Here is a 23672-nt window from a genome sequence, read left to right on the forward strand (position 1 = left end):
GATAAAGAATAGAGAAGAGAAATTATTTGTTATATAGATACTGTATATCAGATCATATAATTTTACAGGTAAAGATAGTACTTAGCACTTAAATTCAGTAACACTAACTGTATCATTCTACCTGGATGAAAGATTCTATTTTTAAAACTGAGAACCTTATATATGTCCATTACTTTAAACTTACATTCACCTGAATGGGAATGAAATAAGCATTTATATATTTATATTAAAGTCATATAGAAAGAGGAATATGAATTCTTAAGACTGCTTCTAAAATATGATGAGTATGAATGGTATTGGCATTGTGACCTAATCTTCAATTGAGGAAATACTTTTGCATCTCCAGCCCTTAGGACCAGAGTTTCCTTAATGCAATAATTACGACTACATGCACTGAATCAGTCTTACATGGATTGTTCCACAGTTGAAGTCAGGCAATTTGGAGGGTTGAATAGCCTCTCAGGCTGTTGGGAGCCATTTAGAAAATCACCTCTTCTTCGTAATAATAGCAGGGTATAAATGAAATAAGTCCATTAGGTTTACAGAGGTCAATGCCTAATGTGATTGGAAAGAGGAAAGAATAGCAGAAACATTCATAGAAGGAATGTTGATTCCCCCTGAAAAATCATTGACAGAAACTCTCATAAACCAGATTACAAAGTAGGTGGTGAATTTTGGCTGGATTAATGGGTTTTTAAACTAAACAAAGAAGTCACTGTGTGCCTACTAGCAACCAAACCAAAAGTAAACCATAATCAACAGAGAAAAAGAAACAAACTTCTAAGGCAAAGCATATGTTTGTTGTTAGTGGTTATTAAACTGTGATACAGCCTGTACCTATAGACATATGTGTGCAAACCTATAGGCATATGTGTGCAGAGCAAAAGAAAGCTGCAACAGAAGTAAAAGGAAGGACACATTTTTTAAATTAATTTATTTTTTATGCACAGAAGAGCTAGGGTCTAGGGCTGGTGGCCATGTGGGCAGTTCCCTGACCAGCCAGGGAATCAAACTTGTCCTGCTGTGGCTGGTAATAGCTTAATAAATCTGTTTTTAACCCTCTGCAGCAGTAGGGAGGCCTCAGGAGGGCACTTTGATCATTCAGCTTGGAGTAATTTTTCAGTAAGAATGTTCAAAATAGCATCAGCAAAATATAAAGTCTGGAGTTTGCTTCATATTAAAAATATGAAAAAAGCTTTGGAAAACTTGGGAAGGTAGGTGAGGAGAGCACAGTGGAGTGTTGTGTGTGGTGAAGGACTGTGGGGGGAAGGATTTGGTGGCAGGAAAACAGTAGTGACTTTGGAGGGGAGAGATTCTATATTGTGGGGTGAAAAAAAAGATGCTTTAAAATAAAATAAGCACAAACTGGAATCAGTCACATAAAAAAGGAAACAAGAGTTTAGAAACTGAAAGTAGTCAATGTAGCTTTGTATTTACTTGTTAATACTTAAATTTGTTTCTCAGTCAGCCTGTCATTGGTTTGCAATTTTTTTTTTTAAAGATTTATTTATTTATTCATACAGACCTGGGGTACAGGCCAGAGATGCGGAGGGTGAGAGGATTCACCAGGGACAGAGTGGGGAGCAGAACAGGCAGATGAACGAAGTACACTGCTGAGGGGAGCAGCGGGCAGGTCAGGAGAGGTCTGCCACGCCATGTGGATCTCCTCCGGGGCAGGCGGGGATCGAACTCATGAGGAAGTGGCTTAAGCTTCTTAGTGCTGTGCTTTAACCCACTGCGCCACCAGGGAGGGCCCTGGTTTGCAATTTTTTAACAAGTCAGAAAATCTAGTTTAAGATTTTGTATTATAACATAATGAAAAATAGTCTTTCAGAGCTCAGGTCTATGGATTAAGTATCATCTTTTGCACTCTCTCTATTAAAAAAATTATCTTTCCCCACATATAGATATACATATATGCACATACACATACACATATATGTGTGTATGTATGTGTAGATATTGATTGTTTTTTGGTAATAAGCTCTCCTTTCAACCTTGAGTTTTCTTTGATACCTAATATAATTTGTAATCATACATATGGTGCATATGGTAAGTGTCCTTACTACCTAAAAGAATAAAGTCTAATATTATAATTTGTTGAATATAATTATGTATTATTATATGGTTGTATATTTGACAATAGGCTTTCTGTCCCCACAATTTATCATGTTGTTATTAAGTAATGTTTTCTTGGAAGAAAGTTAGCGATATTATGTGCATGTTAACCAATCAGTACTTTCATGTGTTTTCTTTTTGTATTTATACAAATTATTAAATCATAAGACAATATGTTTCATCATCATTTTGATACATAGTTTTCCATTTTTGTTGCTTCATACTGGAATGCATCTGCCAAATGAGCAATTATAATCATTTATTTCATGATTAGTAGATGTCGATAACATTTTAACTGACCACCTATTACACTTTGACTCTTTAAAAATGTGAAAAGTAAGGTACCAGCAAAGCATGCATTAATGTTATTTTCAAATTTCTGTATAATTTAACTAAAACTTTTAGTGGAATTGAACATGCCCCTTCACAATGCTGCCTTTTTCAAGAAGACATAAAATGTTATTGAAACAATTATATACTATTAAGTAAAGAATGAATTAGGAAGAAAATTGCACCATTAGTAAGATTTAAATTCTTAGTTTCACATAATAAATGATAGTAATCTATTTCTACGCATTGCAGTTTGACATTAAAGAAGTGTCATTTAAAGGTAAAATGGAAGTTAGTTATGCCTTTTTTTATTATTGCTTATAATAATGTTTTAGCTTAGCTGTGGTTCTGAGGAAAATACTAATATACACTTAGGCAAGTTTGAAGGAAGGAGCTTCAGAATAGTTTTTAATTTTTTTCATAAATAATACATATATATGGACTTTGCACAAAAGTGTGGAAAATAAATAGAAGATGCATATGTTTAAAATTTGTTTTCTTATCTCATACTGGTTTACTGTTAACACCCCAAAGAAATACACTCACCTAATCCAGCTCATTAGCTTTTATTTTTGTTTATTTTTTGTTTTTTTTTAATGTTTGCCCTAAGCTAAGCATAGTTTTGAACTTAAGTGTCTTCCCTCCTATGTACGGGATTTAAAGGCAGGAGCATACGTGTCTTTATCTCAGACATGGTTGATAGTAAGAGGAACTTCAATCGGCACTGATGGAAAATGGGAACAAATTATCTTGTACCGGGATGAAATAGACATCATTGGTCCCTTTCAATAAGCCCCACATCTCTGGCTTACACCCCAGCTCTTGTATGCATACATGTATAAATAAATAAATCTTTTTAAAAAGGTAGAAATATGACCAAGACAAAAATATATTTTAGAAAATCACTGGTCAATTTAAAAATTCTTAAATTTTCTAAATTCTAAGAAATAATTAAAGATATATATCTACATATATATCTACATAGTACAAGGAAAGATATGTAAATGTATTCCAGTTTTTTTTTAAAAAGATTTATTTATTTATACATACAGAACTGGAATACAAGCCAGAGGTGCAGGGGTGGTGAGAAGATTCCCCAGAGACAGAGTAGGGAGCAGAACAGGCAGGTGGATGAAGTACACTGCTGAGAGGAGCAGCGGGCGGGCCAGGAGATGTCTGCTGTGCCATGTGGTCACCTCCAGGCCCATGATCGAACTTGCACCGAAGCAGCTGCGGCTAGCTTGCAGTGCTGCTGCATCCTAGCCCGCTGCACTGCCAGGGAAGGCCCACATGTTCCAGTTACAATATTAATGTTATAGCATATTTTTATAAAGTAAAAATTATCAGACTTTGTATTCACATTAAGATAATATTTTAAGAAAAAGACTACAAGCCCTTAATGTGTAATTAGTAAAACATAAATAATAATCACTGTGTCACTATTCTAATTTTTGCTGACTTTATGTTCCCTAGACTCCACTGCATAAAGTCACTTATCAATATATTACATGGTATAAATTACAATCATGCAAGGTAAGTTTTTAGCAGTAATACCAACCAGGGAACAATGTCGGCAATTACTCATTTTATTTGTTTACAGAAGGGACTTAGAGAATTGTTACACCAAACCTCTTTCTGAATTTTTAACCAATTTCTTATGAAAAGTGTCATGCTAAAAATAACAAACATCTTACCAACATACAAATTAGAAGTAAAAGCAAAAATGACAATGAGGTTTTTTTTAGTTTTAGTTTTCAAATAACAAAACAGTGGAAATGAGAGAGTTACATTAAGAGATTCTCTTCCTCCCATCCTCCCACTTGTTATCAAATGAGGCATTAAAGCAAACAATCAGTGATCATAGTGTTCAAAATTAAAATAAGCAGTATTCTTAAAGTTAAGATTCACTCTCTATTGAGTATAACATGGATTAAAAAGGAGGTAATTAAAAAAACATTTTCACTAAGTCCAAAGGTACAAGGAACTTTTCAAGCAGTGTATAAGATGGTTTAATATTAAAATAATTTTAGTAAGAACTTCAGCTATATTAGTAGTAATCAAATACAGAATAAACATCAGGTGACCTGGGGGTGGGAGGTGGCAGAGTGATAGAACTTGCCCAAGAACAAAAAAATCAAATTATCCATTGACATCCAGCTATTAAGCATCAATGCTTTTAAGATTTCTACCATGACTAGGAAGTTTGCTCCATGCTGAGAATTACTAAAATATAATGAAAAAGCATTTTGCCTATGTATTTTACAATTAAAGCTTTTCTTCCCAGTTGATTTTATTTTTATACTTTAAAAAAAAGATTTTTTTATTTGTGCATAAGAACTGGGGTACAGGCCAGAGGTGCAGGAGCTGTGAGAGGACACACCAGAGACAGAGTGGGGAGCAGAACAGGCAGATCGTGGAAGTACACTGCTGAGGGGAGCAGCGGGAGGGTCAGGAAAGGTCTGCTGCACCATGGGGATCACCTCCCGGGTAGGTGGGGATGTAACTCATAGGGAAGTAATTTTTCTTCTTAGTGCTGTGCTTTAACCTGCTGCGTAAACAGGGAGGATGCTATTTTTATACATTCTTATGTAGAGTATAATTAATTTCTGTTTTAGTTTAACTGAAATTTACATTTAAATATTCTCCAAACATATATTTAAAGAGTTTTTGATTGTTTTTAGAAAATGTGTATTTGGTTATTTACACTATCTGGAAAATGTAGATTGGAAAACGGTTTAGGTTTTTTCTCAACTTAAAATGAAAAGTACTAAGAAATCAAGGAGGAAGTGTTAGGCCTCTAATTAACATTTATTTTGTAATATTTATTAAGGGTCAGATTTATAATTGAACAATGAAAGCAGAAAGTCATCCCATCCATTAAACATATGTGCATTCTCAAAATGAAAAAGATCCAAATTGAGCATCTATATCAACACATGTGCATTTCATATCACTCATAACTCTGTAAGAATAGATAAAACCCCAAGCAATTGTTCATAAGATTTAGAGAGTCTAAATATTAAAAGCACACTTGCTTCTCTATTCTATTACCTTGCAGAGGTTACAAAACAAAAGAATTCTAAACAATGCCAGTCTTTGTGTTCATGATTAGCATCATTCTCCATTGGGAACAGAAAATAAAATGCAGTCACACTTCAGGGCCCAGATGCTTTGCTGATACCAGGCATCCCAGACCACCTGTTTTCACGCACTCATATGCACTTTAGTCTGTCATTCACTGATGCCCCATGCACATATTTGGCAGAGGCTTGCCCACTGCCTTGGCAATTTCCCAAAGCAGAGCAAATACATTGCACGTTATAATTTCTCTGTGCAGTGCTCTCTAAATCCAGTAAGTTACTCACCATCTTTATAAACATTAAAGAGGCATTAATGCCATGGCAAATTGCATAGGCCAAAGTAATTCTAGTTAAAACCTATTAATCCAAGGAATTTAGATGGGATTATGCACAATTTTAGAACATGCTTCCTATCAATTGCATATTCACAAACCATAAAGCAATTAGAAGATTTACTATCGTGGTGTTACTTAATCCTGGAATCATGCATGTGGAGATAGGGAGCTTGAGTGTTTTGTGACGTTTTAATGCTATCATTTTGCCTTATGCCCCTCCCCCCATGTAGGGACATATTAGCAAATAGAATAAACAAAGGGCAATTTTTAAATAATTGACATTTTTCAATCAAGAGGTTGTTTAGAAACTATTAACTAAAGCTGGCATTTATTTATATGTATATGCAGATACACACAGATGCATGCACACATACATATAAACTTCTAGAAAGAAAAAAATGGAAAAAATTATGATAGAATGTCTATTGTGGCTCACTTATTTTTCAATTTTTTTAAATTTTCTAATCTGTTATCTTGACAATTAACAAAAAGTAACAAATAAATGAAAAAAACATTTCATTTAACATAAGTAAATGTATTTAAAAAGACATCTTTAATTGGTTTAAACCCTATAGTAATTTAGAAAAAACACAAAGCATTCAACTCTGTCTTTTCTCAAGTGACTTAGGGTGTAAGCTACTAAGGTAGTATTCGACATGCTGATCATTTCAAAATTATACATGCCAAATATTAACAAGATGGCTGGGTTACACAAATTTTAAAAAGGAAGATATTGTCCCAAAAAGTTACATGCTCCTGTTCAGGTGGTGAAATACCTGTGTGTTCACCACATTCTATATTCATGAAGAGAATAAGAAAAAAATAAAAAGTAAAACCACATCCTAGCTCCATTGAGGGATACAGAGCTCTTATTAAATGTAGCTGACTTTTTATTTTGGAACCATCTTAGTGAGCCTTCGTAACAAGTGAAGTGCACTCTGCTTTTGCCCATCTCTTAGAAATCAGATAGTGGAGCTTCCAAGCACTTCCAAATTGCACTGCTGGAATAATAACCAGGCATTTCATTTTTTCCCATGACTGATAAAAAGACATAGGTTTTATGAGTGATCTGAAAGAGGGAGAGAATTCAAGTGGGGAGAAATGTTCAGGGAAGAGAATTTCAGCTACTCAGCTAGTTGGTAATGATAGGCACCTCACAGCAAATGAGAAATGGTTGAAGTCAGAGAATCTGAGGAACTTTTAAGAATGTCAGTGACTAATATTTATTTTTCAATTATTGCCTGTGCCTTTTGCAATATTGCTGTCTCCCAAACATTAGGGGAAAGTGTGAAATACATAGGCATGTACACTTGGTGTTTTGCAAAATTCGGGAAAAAAGCAGTTGCTTGATGCTAAGGTAGTGATGAAAGTAGATAAGTCATAACCAACACTGGAGGGAAAAACTCTCTCCATTCAGCATAGAAACAAATGTGATATACTCCCTAAAACACCAGTAGTAATTTACACTTGGATGAGCTGCTGAGGGCTGGCACCAAAGTGAGCTAGCAGATGGGAGAAGTTAGCTAAGCCTAGTTCCAAAAACTGCAGAGAAGGCACTGGACATCTCACAATATGCAGAATGGGGGTTGTAATTATTTTAATTTGAAGGACTTTTGACTTCTGAAACGTTAAAATATATGTTATGTGATAAAAATCACAGAATAAAGATAACAGAGATATAAAGTGCACTGATGCAACAGGGAGAACAGATATTTTATAAGCAACAAGACCAGCGGTTAGTTTTAACCAGCCTCCTCCATGCATTAAGCCACATGGTACCAGGGAAGTGAATGGCCCACACTGGGAAATATTATCACTATTAGATTAATAATGCCAACTTCATTGGTGAGGTATGCACAGCAAAATTATTTAAAATGCCTGGCATATCATAGGCATGGCATAAAACTCAGCTCCCTTTTCCAAGTGCCCTGTCCTTCCTACTTCTCAGGAGGGACTCTAGGAGGCAGTGTTGATTCCAATTAGAAGTCAAAAGTTTGTGATTGATTGACTTTGAGCTGGGTTTTTGTAAAGTAAGTATGTGAAAAGTACTTTCAGATGGAGAATTAATGTGGGATCATCGTGCCTTTACAAGGAAATGCAATAGTATATGGGTGGATGCAAGTAGAGTTCACATACGAGGAAGTAGGGAGGTGGGGGTGTAACTGAGATGCCGCATAGGTGGTATGCATGGTTTTCCCCCTGTGAGCTTTGCTTGCTGGTGTTATTTCTCCAAATATGTTAACTTACATAGCAAGGAAGAAGCAGAAAAGTTACTCAGATACAATTAAGAAGAACTTGGTGAACTCACTAACTTTGAGGATGGAGAAAAGGGTCAATAGTCAAAGGATGCATGTGACTTCTAGAAGTTAGAAATGTCCCTCAGCTCCGAGCCAGCAAGAAAATGGGGTCCTCAGTCCTTCAAATACAAGGAACCAAATTGTTCCTCAGAAACTCCAGAAATCAATGCAGCTTGCTGATTATAGTGATTTTAGATGACTTAGAATAGTGCAGAGATTCTAGTATATAACAGACTATTATTTTAAGCCAGGAAGTTTGTAATTATTTGTTATAGCAGCATAGGAAATAAATGATCTGCAACTTGGGGATAATGAAATGGGATGGTACAGAGATGTTGAAACTTTCCCAATACTAGTAGAGGTGAAAGACTCATGATGTTGCTTTATAGTGCTCTTGTGTCTTTTTTCCTTTCACAAGTATTAACTAAGAAACTCTCAAGTAATAGTTATGGATGCAGAATGAGAAGGAATAAAACAAACACTATCTGTGTACATTTTTAAAAAAGACTTAGTATTTATTTATGCATACAGAACTGGGGTACAGGCCATAAGTATAGGGGCAGTGAGAGGATTCACCAGAGACAAGAATGGAGAGCAGAACTGGCAGATCAGCCAAGTACACTGCTGAGGGGAGCAGCGGGCAGGTCAGGAGAGGTCTGCCACCACATCTCCAGGGCGGGGATAGACCTCATTCTGAAGTGGCTTTAACTTAGTGTTGTGCTTTAACCCTCTGCGCCACCAGGGAGGACTCTATCTGTCTACATTTTTTTCCTTCAAGAGCAACTATTGTAACCCATTATAAAATTACTTATTTAGAAACATTAACATAAAAGAAACAAAGTGCTGGCTAGAAAATATTGTCTTTATATACAACTGAATACTATTGAAGGATACAAGAATCTTTCCCAAACCCTCTGTCCTTAGATAATTATTATAAACATTTATGTTTTGAAACCTAACTATGTCTTTTTAGTCAGATGAAACTATGTGTTTTATTAATACCACCAAGTAATGTTAACACATGGTAATCATGGCTGGTAGTGCAGGCTCTGCGGGATTTTCAATAGAGAACCAAACAATATCCCTCTTCATTTTTACGGCAAAAACCAAACTAACTAACTAATTTCCATGAAGAAGAAAAATAAATGCAAACATGTCGCTTTGAAGGAAACTTTTCTTAATTAGTGCCTTTAGATTTCTAGTACAAATGTACAGTATCAACTCTTAACCTTTGTTTGTCTTATGTTCTACCAGATAATAAATATCATATAGTGACCCCAGCCAGGTCCTAACATTGTGGAGATGACCGTAGAGGTGGAAACCACAGATTCTGTAGCAGGAGCCCAGGTGGGCATCCATGTACTTAGAGACTGATTTTCCTTCTTTAGCTACCTTCTTAGGGATCAGAGATTTATTTCTACTCTGTGTTCTAACATATTTCTTCTTATTCTCTCTCTTTATTCTAAACATGCCCAGAAGAGGGCTGCTAATTAACATGTTCCCACACTTCCCCCTCTTTCCCCTCTTCTATGTTCAAGTTCTCTCTGTGCTTGCTTTTTTCAAATTCATTTTATTTGCTTGTTTATATTTAATTAATTTATTTTTATATATTTTACATCATATATTGTCCCCATGCAATGCATATGGGACTAAGTTGATGGTGCACATGTGAATTGGTGGTGAAAGTTCTGTATGTTCTATCCTGTTTCATCATTTTGCTCTTGTATTGCAAAACTCATCTCTTTCTGCTTTGTTTCCACTGTATGATCCCAGATTCCATTCAGCTGCTACAGTGATCTTTCTAAATCCAAATCTGTGATGTTGTTCTTAAAGAAAACCCATCACATTCTAAATTTAAATCCCAGTTCCTTAGCAGAATATACACAGATGATTTAATGTTGGTATTTTCTTTCCCTGTCATCTCCCAATAGACCCCTGAATCTTTGTACCATGAAATCTAGTGATGTCAGCTACTTAAAAGTCTTGATTTTTTATGTCTCCCTGTCTTTTGAGAGATCTATTTTTTCTAACAAAAAAATTAACCCCATTTATTTCCCTTAATTTACATGAATTGTATTGCTTTGAGAGGAAACAATATTATAGATGATATGTGACAACTTCTAAAAAGCCATTCCTGCTTGTCCCTCTGTGTGTATTCAGGATCTCTTTCATTAAATAGTTTTCAGTACATATCAGGTTATTATATAATTTTTAAAAGTCCCCTATTTCACTTTCTTGAATCCAGAGCCTCTTTTCTCAATCTTGGGCAAAGCTCCTCAAACATAATTAAGCAAAGGAATTAGTTCATGAATTAAAAAAAATAATAAAGTTGATAAAATAATATATCCAATATAGACAATATCCATTGGGTAACATGGGGCAGTGATAAGATAGTGAAGTACAAAAAACCACAAGCATGATGACATTCTTAATTTCAAACTTTGTAAACTGAATGACAATTTCTCAGATGAAACTTTAGTATTTTATAGCCTATGTCACATATATGTTACAACATTATTTTATAGTATCAAATTTTGACAGCCACTGATTTGTAAGTCAGATTATAGTTCCACTACTAGATATGACATATTTAGCAATTAAATCCAACGCTGTGCCTTGTATTTCCCATACGTACAATGAGGTTAATGCCAGTAACATCTTAATTTGTGCTAATTACCCTTCCCTATAGTAAGCTCTCAAAAATGTTAGCTGTTATTATTGTTCATCAGCTTTGCTGGGCACTCCTCTCCCATTCTATCTTACTTGTCTTTGCTCTATTTAAAATATGTACACAGCTTTGGAAAATATCACTTTATTGCACCTCTGTGAAAATTCATTGAAGGCTTTTGTTTTGTTGTTTTTTTCAAAGATGTTGTATAACAAACACCCTTGAAAGATGCAGTACTTCCCTGTAGTCCAGAGGACAAAACTTGCAGCTATACCAGACAGGACAATGTTTTGGGGAATAATGAACAAGCTTGTACCCAAAACTCAGGTCTCCCTCAAAGGGGTTCTCCTGCAGGGTACATGCGCCCCTCAGGTTCTCTCTGCCATGCTGTGGGACCCAGAATGAATGATGTTTCCCTAGTCACTGTTAATGCTAGAAGGAATCAACTGCTCTTTGCCTTTGAGTCAAAAGGTCTGTTTTTCTATGAATGAGGTAAAATCTTAGATACTTCAAAGCTATTGACTGTGATGATGAGGAGGATGTGGTAGTGACAATGTATTTATGAAAAGATTCACAAAGCTGTCCCTGTGGGCTGATTGGAGGGACTGATGGAATTCCTCAGGATGATGTAGTGGATTATTGAAGGAATTACCTGGTCAATTAAGCAATAAATTCTCCTTCACTTTTATGCTCGATCATGGTAAGATGGTTATAGAGTGAATACCAGAACTGCTTGTTTGTATCTTGTATCTTGTAGTTGCTCACTCTCCTTGTAGTAATTGTGGGAAGCAAATGAAAAAAGGGAGACCACTGAAACTATTGCTATCATAAAAGAAAGAGTACAGAGCACACAAACAGTAGTAGATCAATAAAAATATGTGGTCACCATAAAAATTCTATGGAACATAGCAATCACATCCAAAAGGTTAAGTTTGGGTAATATTTTCAATTGGGAGTTTTTTTATTATTATGAATGGTATAAAATATGTGAAGATATTTTTGAATCTGTTAATATTCTATATATTGATTGATGCATTCTAAGCCAGGAGGCCTTTAATAACAAATTGATCTTTCAGTCTATAACTATTAGTAGGAAAGTGATTCAATATCATGGATTCTAATACACAAAATACATTAATATTTCCATTTAATTATCATCCTCCAATATGAATAACGTTTTTAAAATAGGGTATGGTCAATATATGTATAACTTTATGATATAGGGCCTAAAGATTGGTTATTTATTTACTTATCAAAACTAAATATCTCAGTGACCTATGTCTTTAATGTCAGTATGTGCTTCATACACTTTGTCTGATCTTTTATTCCAACTGATTATTCTTATCCCAATTCTAAGTTTTCTTTTGCATTTGTAGCTTACCATTCATTGGATATTTGTAAAGTTCTCCATCATTTCTGTTGAATAAAGATCTCATGGAAAACTCAGCAAATAAAATTTTGTACCTATCTATATTTTCTATAACAAAGAAACTTTTTTTTTAATGGTAACATGTTAGAGATGTTACAGTCAATTGATTAAAGTAGACATGAAGAAATAACAGACACCCCTAGAACTCCTGAAAAGGGTATACAGTGAGTAACAGACATGCCAGGAAGGAAATGTGCTTTATTAATGGATACAAATAACTTTCCAAATGTTATAAAACTTTTCAACTTCATATTTAAAATTTTAAAATGGCATGGGATTAGTCATTCTTATCTCAGGTTTAGAATCAATACTTCCATGCAAGTGTAGGCTGTGACAAAGAAAAATGCCATTGTACTGAGGACCATGAGAACCTAGCCATCGTGAGGAAAGGAGAACATCTTATTAAACATGTTGAGTCCTGGCAAAAGTACTTTACTAAACCACAGGATTTATTCCCCAAAGTAATCTTGTGTGATCTCTACTAAGAGATTTCTGTTACATTAAGCAAACCACACCACTGAGCCACAGGAATTAGATCATTTTTTAATGGTTACATATATTTTTCTCTATATCTCCATGGAAAGACCCTGCAATGTGAGGACCTGGGTGGATATAGGAGATAATTCAAATTGCTAATAATCACACAGCAGGATTATTTTTTAAAGATGAGGGAAAGATATATTCAGGCTTTCAGATGGAGGAGGAACTTGGGAAAGGAATGCTAAGGAAGAACTGAACATCTCTGCTTTATTTTTGTTGGCATGTTTTGTTACTTAGGGTTTTTTCACTGTTTTTCTATGTCAAACATTTGCTTTCCCCCCTTGTGATGTTCAGCTTGCTCTGCTTCTCTCTTCACAAAGTAGGCCATGTCTCATCTCACCGCAGTCAGATCATAATCTATTTCTAGGAAAACGCTCCTTTTCCAGAAGAGAAAATTTGATAAGTATGCCTTGGATCAAATAATTTACCATGTCAGTCAACTGTGGCAAAAGAATTCAGGGTTTCTGGTATAAATATTTCTGCCAGTGTCCATTTAGGGTGCAGTTAAGAAGAAGACCATGAATAGAGCCAACAAGTTAAAAGAACTTTTCTTGTTATTTTTGCAATACTGGTTATTTTTGTTTCTTTGCTTATAAAATGAAATGCAAAGGGAAGGCGAAAGAGCAAATAGTGGAAAGAGTAAAAAACAACCCACACCCCAAATTTGTAAAGATTACCCAAAGGATAGTTGAATAATAGAATGTGTTTAAGTCCAGTGGCTGGGAAACTATTAAGAAATTTACTTGTGGAATTTCCATAGATGAGAGAAATTTTGAGATAATTATAATTCTTGCACTAACGTTCTAACCCAATGGGCTTGTACTGCGAAGTAATTTCTCAGAATTGTTGGTCCATTTTGTAGTCAAGAAGCAGTGTATAGTTATGAAATTAGGAGGTTAACAAATACATCTGCTTCTCAAGAAAAAAATCAGAAAAAAATGAATGTTGCAGAACACAGGGAAAAAGTAGTCTTTAAAGTGAGAAATTATTAGTGTCTTGAATAATATACAGACAAAATTTGTAAACTGGTAATACTTTTCAAAGAGGTATTACCACAGTCCTATTTTTAATAAGAAATTCTATAAACTTACATGGAATAAACATATAAGCTGACACAAATATATTGATAAAAAGACAAAATCTAGATGATGCAATATTGTATTGCTGAAGCTACATTTTAAGTGAGATTATTGCTGTACAATTATTTTTATGGCTAACTCTGATTTCAGAATTGAAGAGATTTCCTGCTGTCAAAGCTAAAATGCCCCAAGGATGCAGGTTATTTCTTTATTTCTGATCAGAAATATCTTTAGCAGCTAATCACAGTTGGATTCCAGAGTTGTGAATTGGTATTGTCATTTCTTTTCTAACCATTTCACACTCTGCTGAAGGGAGGGGTAGTATAGAGAAAGGTCAGGTATTATATGGAGAGAAATTCACTGAGTGTAAGGATATATTTTAAGTTAAATATTAGTTCCTTGTCTTCCATTCTCAAACTGACTCATATTAATAGTTGCAATATTTTGTAGAAATTCTAAGTTTTCTTTACACATGACTATGCTTTTCCTTATTTAAGATTCTCTAAAGATATGAACATGAGCTCAATAATTCAATTGCATATGCAAATTGAGATTAATTATATTTTCTTGAAATTATATAATATTTGCAAGAATACAGTATTGATTTGTATAAATAAAATTAATCTAAATGTCTTAAGTCATACTTGTACTTCAGTGTGTAATTTAATTATTTATTATATTGAAAATATATACTTGTAGAAAATCTCTGCCCTCAAAACTCTTGAGTAGCATTTTTTAATAATTAGTTTTGGATTATCTCTACAAAGTTTATTTCTATTAGCTAAAATTGTTTAACAGTGACACAAATTGAAGATGCAACCTCAAATCAACAAAGTCCCATGTATCATTCTTAAAAATTGAAATCTATAAGCCAAAATAGTTAAATAGTGAATTTATGGGCTTTCCCCTCCCGGAACATTTATTGTTACTAGAACTTTTAAAAATGAAGACGATTTTCTGTATTCTTACCTCCTGATGTTATTAATTAGTCTCCCAAGATGAATTCCAAATATCCATTTTTTTTGACTGATAAATTTGATTTGGTTGGGCTGTTGGACATTTCCAATTATAATTCATGTTATAAACCAAATAACGTTCCAGCTGAATATTATTTTTCATTTTCTTTCTTTTGCTTTTCAAGCGCATTCTCACATTCTCATAGATTACCCTCCTGCCATATTGATAAAGCAAACAACCAACAAGCAAATAAATGACAAAATAATGTGTTAGCTATAGTATATTTTGTCTTTATTAGGTTGCAGTAAAATTAGTTATTACATGACTTCCCCCCCTTAAGTTAGCAACAAGTTTACCCTGCAATGAGAACCTTTTCTAATAAGTTGGGGCATTTGGCTCTTTTTTTTTTTTCCCCTGGATGTCAATGCTAATTAATCAGACACAATTGTAAAAATCATTATGAATCCAAAACAATTCTCACATTTTTAATAGATTGGATTTTAAGATATGATTTTACAATTGGCAAAGTCACCATATTTTTGATATGGATATATTTCACACTAGTCAAAATACATTTCCCAGCACAAGTCACCCTGCAATAACCCAATTTTCACTTGTTTAATTATTAGTTTAAACTGATTTTATCAGCTAGCCTTCATCTGGCCTCAATTATCAATGTTTCACTTCATCATACGAGACCAATTTAAAATCTGATAACTTACTGCAGAGAGCTATTTTTTACCACAGTTGGCAAATAATAAGAAATTTATGTATTATTTACATAGATGTGACTTATCTATTCATTTATTCATTTAACAAATATTAATACTAATATTATTCATTAATTAGTTATTAATGTTATTAATAACTAGTGTTATTAATAACTAGTGTTATTAATAACTAATGTTATTTAAAATTAAAGGAAAATTAAAAACAACTTCAGTAGTTAATTCATGCAGGATAGTAATTTGAACAATATTATACTATCTATATTTTTATTCAATTGAAAGATATACAAATTATAATTCAGCCCAAGTATAATATGATGGTGGCATCAGTCACTATCCTGAAAGACTGATTCATCTATTGCATATAGAAAGTCATAACTTCTTCAAGTGTTCTCATTCAGAGAATAAAATTTTCAGGTACAGGATGATTTTTTAATTTTTGTTGGACATAGACATAGGAAGAAAAATTCATATGACAGTGTTTACCTGAAAATCAGAAATGATAAACATAAGGTTAGGGCCACAGATTAATTTTTATAGCAAGTTGAGAATTTTGGGTTAAGGAATAAACATGAAGTGTTTTTTTTTAATCCCAATCAAAAAATTATTCTGCAGAATCATATAATCCTGAAAAAACATCACAACAATATTATGAAATATTAATTTTAGTGGATATTAATGGCAGTTAACAAAATTATCAATCTGGTAGGAGTAAAATTTTAAATCATAAAATAAAGAAAATATTTTATCATTAAGTCAGATAAAGAAAATACTTTATCATTAAGTCAGCTAAAACACAAACTGTTTTCTCCCCTTAACTATTATATCTTGTTACAGTTCTACTCTTGTAAGATATAGAATAAGTGGTGTGGATTATACCTAGAACAAGGTCAAAATGAATAATTCCTCAGGAAAATACTTATCTGTTAAATTTTTAAAATGTATTGCTTGATATATTTCATTTCTTTTCATAAATTGAATGTTTGTTGCTGAAATAAAACATTGGGTGGGGTAACTACAAAATTCCTAAACTGTTTTAAACATCAGGCTGTTACTCAGTTCTCTAAGAAGAATATCCAGAGCCAAGTATTCAGGTGCAAATGATGTATAGTATTTAGAAAGTGCTTTTGGAGAAGTGAGTCAGAGAGCTGGGGACTAAGAGAGGGAAGGGAAAGAGCCCAAGCATATCCCAGATTCTTTGTGATGTCAAATTGTCCAGGAAACTCTAGAAAGATTACCTTAAGAGTCTATAACATCTCAAGTCAAAAGAAGGTGTTTTTTTGCACTCCCATGCCAGGAAGTTATTTCTGTACTCCTTCCAGGACTGGTTTGGACATTGTGTGAAACTGTCTCTTCCTGTTTGTCAGGTAGTTCCAGGAGCAGTTAGTTCTAAAGATCACAGTGCTATTTTTTTTTTTTTTTGAGATTTATTTATTTATGCATAGAAGAGCTGAGGTGCAGGCCAGTGGTGTGGGAGTGAGGGGTGAGAGGATTCATCAGAGACAGAGTAAGGAGCAACAGGCAGATTGACTGAAATACACTGCTGAGGGGAGCAGGAGGCAAGACAGGAACAGTCTGCTGGGTCATGTGGGAATAGCTCCCTGACCAGGAATCAAATTCATGTCGCAGTAGCTGGCGATAGCTTGAAAGACCTAACTCCTTGCCCCACCAGGGGGATCCACACTGCAGTAAATTATTAATAACAAAATTAGCAGAAGGTAGAGCAGAATGAGCACACAAACATGGTAAAAAGAATCTTAATGTGGATGGAGTAGTTACAAAACTCCCAGACTGTTTCAACATTTGTGCAAGCCCACTTACTTTCACATTAAGTATTTTTAAACCTGTAACAACTTATTCAATTGGTTAAATTTTTAGGAGAAAAAAAGGGAGTTTATGACACCCTAGCTTCTATCACTGACGTTGTTTTAAAATTATTATATATAATTGTTGTGGGGGTAAATACAGGGCAGGTTCTCTATTGATTTGGGCAGATGGATAAAGGAGAGTCCTGGAGACTTCAGTGGCTTTTCCAGACTTTAAATCTTTTTCTGTGTCAGTTGTGGGGCAAGCCTGCAGGCTGGCAAAGCAGGAAGGCCTGGAGAACCAGGATACTGGCAGGCCTCCCAGCCCCTGCTGAATCTTCACTCTTTCTCTTTGGGAACTCTCTAGTGTCACCTCATGGTCTAGCGTCTCTGTAGTCCCTTCTCACAGCCATTCTGCCTTAGCCATTCTCCTGTCTCTTAGCAACACCACCTTTCTTGCCTCAGCTTCCTGGCTCAGGTGTGCACACTTATCCTGCCCACATCACCCTCCAGGGCCCACAGGGCATGTGTGCCCTCTATCCATGCTCCCAAGGGCCTTCTGCATTCAAGACTGCAAGTGATACACACAGGGGCAGCATAAAAGCTGACCATCTTCATTTACACCATAATAATAATTATTATTTTAATAGCCACAGTAGAGACCTCATTCTTGGCTACTACATTTACTCCACTTCTACTACTACTACTACATTTACTGTAGTAAAAAAAATATTACTACTTTTTTTCTTGCCAACTGTTATTAGGATCCTAAAGATATTGGGTGACCACCAAATATATAGGTCTATTAGGACTCTAAACTAAGATTAGTCAATCTTAGGTTATACTGACACTAAATTAGATCATATCATAACACTAGATTGCATTCATGATTTGGTTTATAAAATACTGATATTTTGATATAAATTAATGAGAACACAATAGATTTATCTAGCAAATATATATTGAATGTAGACTGTAAATTATGTTAGTAGCACTAAGGACATTTCTTCGAGTTTGGTTACTAATAGGAGAAATTAAATTATTAGACAAATAAAATAATTTGCAACTATATGGACAGATTTTGTAGACACAAAAGTAGTTTGATGTGTAGCTAAGACATTTTAATTTTGTGCCTTTCTACCTTAGACCAAGAAAACCAGGTACAGTTAAAGATCATTTGGGTCAATTTATCCACATGCAGACATGAAAAAATTTCTTTTACTGAGTGATGAAAGTGGATAAAGCAATTGTATAATAACACTTCTCTAGGAGTATGATTACATACACTTATTAAATAATTATTTTTCTTATATTTGAAGTGAAATTTTACAACTACCACATTATTTCTTACTATCACATTTGTAACAGATGTCACACACCTAAAAGATTAGAATTGAAAATATTGGTTTATTATCATTAAAAAGTATTCTATGAAACCTATTAAGAAATTAATCTAATAATAATGAGTAAAATATTAAACAAATGGAAATTAATCTCAATTACTATGGTTATAACTCAATAATAATGATAGCATACACATTAATCTGGAGTAATTTTCTCATATGTCATTTTTCTGTAATTGAATTTGACATCTTTAGACACTTAGAACTTGATCAAGATAAATAAGTGGAAAGAAATGTAGCAGAATTATCTAATTCCACAAACATTTCCCTATGTTAGACACTATTCTGTATTCAAAAGTGCTACCCCCTGTTCTCAAGTTTACAGTGATGGAAGGAGTATAAAAACACAGTTATAATATGGTGTAAAGTATTCAGCAGTATATTTGTGAATAAGTTATGGTATATGAAAAATAGAGGCATTTCTATCAAGAATCATCAAGAAATCTTTACAAAGAAAGTAAATTTAAAACTATGGAATAATTTATGAGCAAGACTTGTAAGAAAACATGGGGGTTGGGAAAATTTTACAAAGGCATGGAAGGAAATCTTCATGGACTTTAGCAGAGGACTAATAGACTAAAAGTTAAGCAATGTTGGAATATAAACAACATAATGTAAAATTATTAAGACAAGAGTGGGGTGTAGGCAGGTTGTGTCAGAAGTCACTCTCAACATGAGTACTTGGCAGAAAGTTTTGAAAATAATTCTAAGACAAACTAAAACAGTTAATATTCACCTATATTTTCCATCTTGCAATGCTCCCTTACAACTCCAAATACAACCTATGAGTGAAATGGAATCTGTGGACCTTCCTTAGACACCTGCTTTGAGCAATCACACATCACAGAAGTGACCTTGTATGAGTTTCAGGGCTTAGACCAAAGATACTGAAAGATTCTGATGTTTATCATTTTGGCACATACACTCGTGGAGCACTGAGACCTCTTGGATTTTGGTTATAAAAAAGCCTGTCTATCCTGCTGAAGAGGTTGGGAGGCATTGAATCTGCATGGAGAGGAAGATGACTCAGCTGAGCTCAGCTTTCTTAAATTCCTGCTAAGCTCCCAGGGACTTAAGTGAAGCTCTATTGAATCAGATCAGCCCATGTACCAGCTGTGAACTTAAAGATAGAATAAAATGGATATTTGATTTAAGTCTGCATTTTGAAGAGTTTTTATAGGAAAATAGATAAATGAAATACAGACATCACTATCACCCTTTAAAAAAAAAAGAGTTGTGATATTTATCTAAAATCTGTCTCCTGTTCTCTTTATTTCATCAATACATTCTAATTAGCCATAAATCCCAAGAAGCCCATAGAGATCCTTTTATCAAGATTGACAGATAGCAAAACCTCATTTAATTCAATGGTCATTCCTCACTCTCAACTTATTCAAGGTTTTTCAGGATTAAATGCAGCTGCTTACTCCCTCATTTTTAGAAGCCTTTTTTTTTGAATTCTAGGGCAACATGCTTACTGGTGTTTTGTTTCCTTTATTCTGACTATCCTATTCCCTTAGCTGTTTGAAATATAATAAACATTTAATATTTTATGTTTTAGGTGTACAAAATGGTGATATGATACACATAGATGTAGCTGAATGATTGCTACAATAAGATTAATTAACACATCCATCATCTCACATAATGCATATTTTACTTTTTTGCGGTAAGAACAATTGATATCTATCTTGCTAACTTTAGATAACACACTATACATCAGATACCCAGATTTACTAATCTTTTAACTGTAATTATATACCCTTTGACCATCACCTTCCCCTTACCCCCATCCCTAACCGGTGGCAACCACCAGTTCACTCTCTTTCTTCAATTTGGGGATAAGAATTTAAGAATTTGTAATAAGAATATAAGAATAAGTAAGGTCATAATTTTCTTTTGTACTTATTTCACTGAACATAATGTCCTCAGCTTTCAATCTCATTGTTTTGAACACAGAATTTCTTTCTTATTTTAAATAATTTTCAGTTACGTGTTTATGTGTGTGTGTGTATGTGTAGTCATCCATCCATGGGCACATCGGCTGTTATAAGTGTTGGCTAATGTAAATATTGCTTCAATGGTCATGGGATGCAGAAGATGTCTAGGGGATTTTAATACCTACAGCTTGTCCTGATGTTATTCTTCCTCTGAGAACTTTTTTAACTTTCTAAAATCCTTCTAAACCTCTGAAGGATGAAGTACCAAGGGCTCAAACTTCTTATTTTACTTTCTTCTTCCTAGTTTCATGTTTTACAATGGCATCTATAAGTTCCAGTTAATGGAGTTAATATATTAATTAACAGATCATTTCCACATTAATACCTTCAGTTGATTTTTCTCCTGAAATTCAGTGATTTTTTATATTTCCAATTAATATTTCTGATTGCATTTCCAATAGGCATATCAAACTGAAAGCTAAAACCAAAAAGAAAAGCGAAAACAAACAAAAAAGCTATCTTCCCCATTTTTAGAATATTTGCTTTGAGCAAAATAAAATAAATAGTCCGGAGTCCTATTTTCCTCTCATTCTGCATCCAATACATTAAAATATTTATTCTCACTTCAAGATATACACTGAGTTCAACTGCTTCTCACAATTTCTAACAGCCTAACTCTCACTGACTAAATCATAATTATTGCTCTCCTGTGTACTCCGGGATACAAACAAGCTCTGTGGCTTTCACTCTTCTTTTTATAGTTGGGTTTCCACATAATAACTAGAGAGGGCTTTTAAAAGTACAAATCAAACTACAGTCCTAGGCTTAGAATAACACTTTCCCACTTTATTTAGAATAAAATACAATCTCCTTACTATGATAAATCCAGACCCAACTGCTGCAATTGCTTCTTTCTCTCATTTGCTCCACAGCAGACCTGCTGTCCTTCTAAAATCTATAGAATTCTTTCCAGTATAAATGATATCATGCTTTAACTCTCATTGCTATACACTTTTCCAAAAAAGATCACCACAATAACCACTACTTTATATTCTGGGTCTCTGTTCTAATATGTCATCTCAGGTGCTTCTTCTAGTTGGTGTTACTGAAAGTAGCATCATGTCGCTTCATCCCATAAATCATTCATTTAAAGTGCTATGTATGTGTGTAAATATATATATATATTTGCCTGGAAGGGGAGATATCATTGTCTCCCAAGTAGTTTTCCCAGGGTGAGGTTATCTATGTACCCTGAATATACTGACCCCTGAAATTTTCCCAAATATGAGAAAAATCTATTGCATAGTTTGTGGTAGTGAGGGGCAGTTCTGGCTTCCTCGCCCAACAAAATAAAATGCTTCATATTTTGCTATAGCACTGAACACAGTAAATTCTTGAATATGTTTCACATATTATCTTAGCATTTGTTCATTTTATGTATTTATAAGAATGTTATCTGTCTACTTATAAGTTAGACACATTCTTGATGACAAGGCCATGCTTTTTCTTCTTCCAACTGATTATCCTATGCCACTAAAAGCATGTGATCTTATTAGGTCTTGATAAAATATGTTGGATAAGCACATAAATGAATGAATGAAGTAAAGGATATTGATTATGAATTATTCACTAGTTAAGATGCCTTATCATCCATATTTAACATACACAAATTCACTTTTAGTTATGGGCACAAATAAATACACACATATTAAGCGCACACACAAACAAAATTGAAGCAAATAAAAAGAGGACGACTGTATATGGGAGCAATCAGCATGTTACTTGATGGTTTCTAGATAAACTGTTGTTTAATAAGTTTATTTCCCCCCCCCCAGGAAGTGAGTTAGCTAGGAACAGGTTAATCCTTAAACAGGTTCCTGTTTGCCTTACTCATGTATAATAGGTAAGGATGTCATTTTGCTAACGGTACAATTCCAATTTTTAGCATGTTTTCCCCACAAATGCTAACCAGCCACTTCCTTGGAACTTAAACAAGACAACATGACTCATTTCTGTGCTAATGGATTCCCTGGCTATCTAGAGCTAATAAATCAAACATTTGAGTATTTAACATGATTTCTTCATATGTATTTTGTTCATAACATACTTTCAATCCATTTATTAAGAAGTAATTTGCTAAGTATTTCTATAGAGCCCGTAGAGCCTACTATATGTAGGGACATCAGATACCAAAAATACCAAGAGCAGTGACTTAGAGAAAGTCACTTTCTCACTTAGAGAAAGTCACTCAGGGAGTTTATAATCTAAAGCAAGAGGACAGACACTTAATAACATATAGTGTCATACACTATAGCAAAACATGCTATTAGATTTATAATCGACATGTAAGCTAATAATATACATCATTAAAAATTAAGTATTACTCATTAGTTTTGGAGGTCCAGAACAAGGCTATTTAATTAAATTTATCAGTGATTTGTATTTGGTAACCTACAGCATTTTAAAGCAGCCCAATCAATGAATGTTGACAGATAAATACACTGTGAAAGCGACATCTCAATCAAAATACAAATATTTCCCTCTTGCCAGAAATTTCTTTACAGCCAAATTCTTTCTCCAATTGTATAACAAGTGTTCCTCTGAATTTTCTTCATTCTGACCCAACCGATAGTAATTGTGTGTGTGTATCTGCAATAAGTAAAATATTTAATATATTAAACAAAATGAAGTAAAACTCTTACTCTTCATTTTGTCACTCATTTGCCAGAATTGCATTGTCCCACCATTAATAACAGTTATTTTTGTATGTACATGTTTTATTGTTGTTTTATGCAAATATAGACACATAAATGAATTTGTTATTATTTTTCAGATTTTATATAAAGTTGGCTTATCACATCCTTTCATAGCCTTGTTTTTTTTTCTTTCATTCTGTAAATTTTAATTTTTCTCCATAAATGAGTAGAATATCTCTTCATTCTTCTTTAGTGCTGCCCAGTATT

The sequence above is a fragment of the Condylura cristata genome, unplaced genomic scaffold (genome assembly GCF_000260355.1).
Source record: "Condylura cristata isolate star-nosed mole 26May11 unplaced genomic scaffold, ConCri1.0 scaffold00003, whole genome shotgun sequence".
NCBI classification, from domain to species: Eukaryota; Metazoa; Chordata; class Mammalia; order Eulipotyphla; family Talpidae; genus Condylura; species Condylura cristata.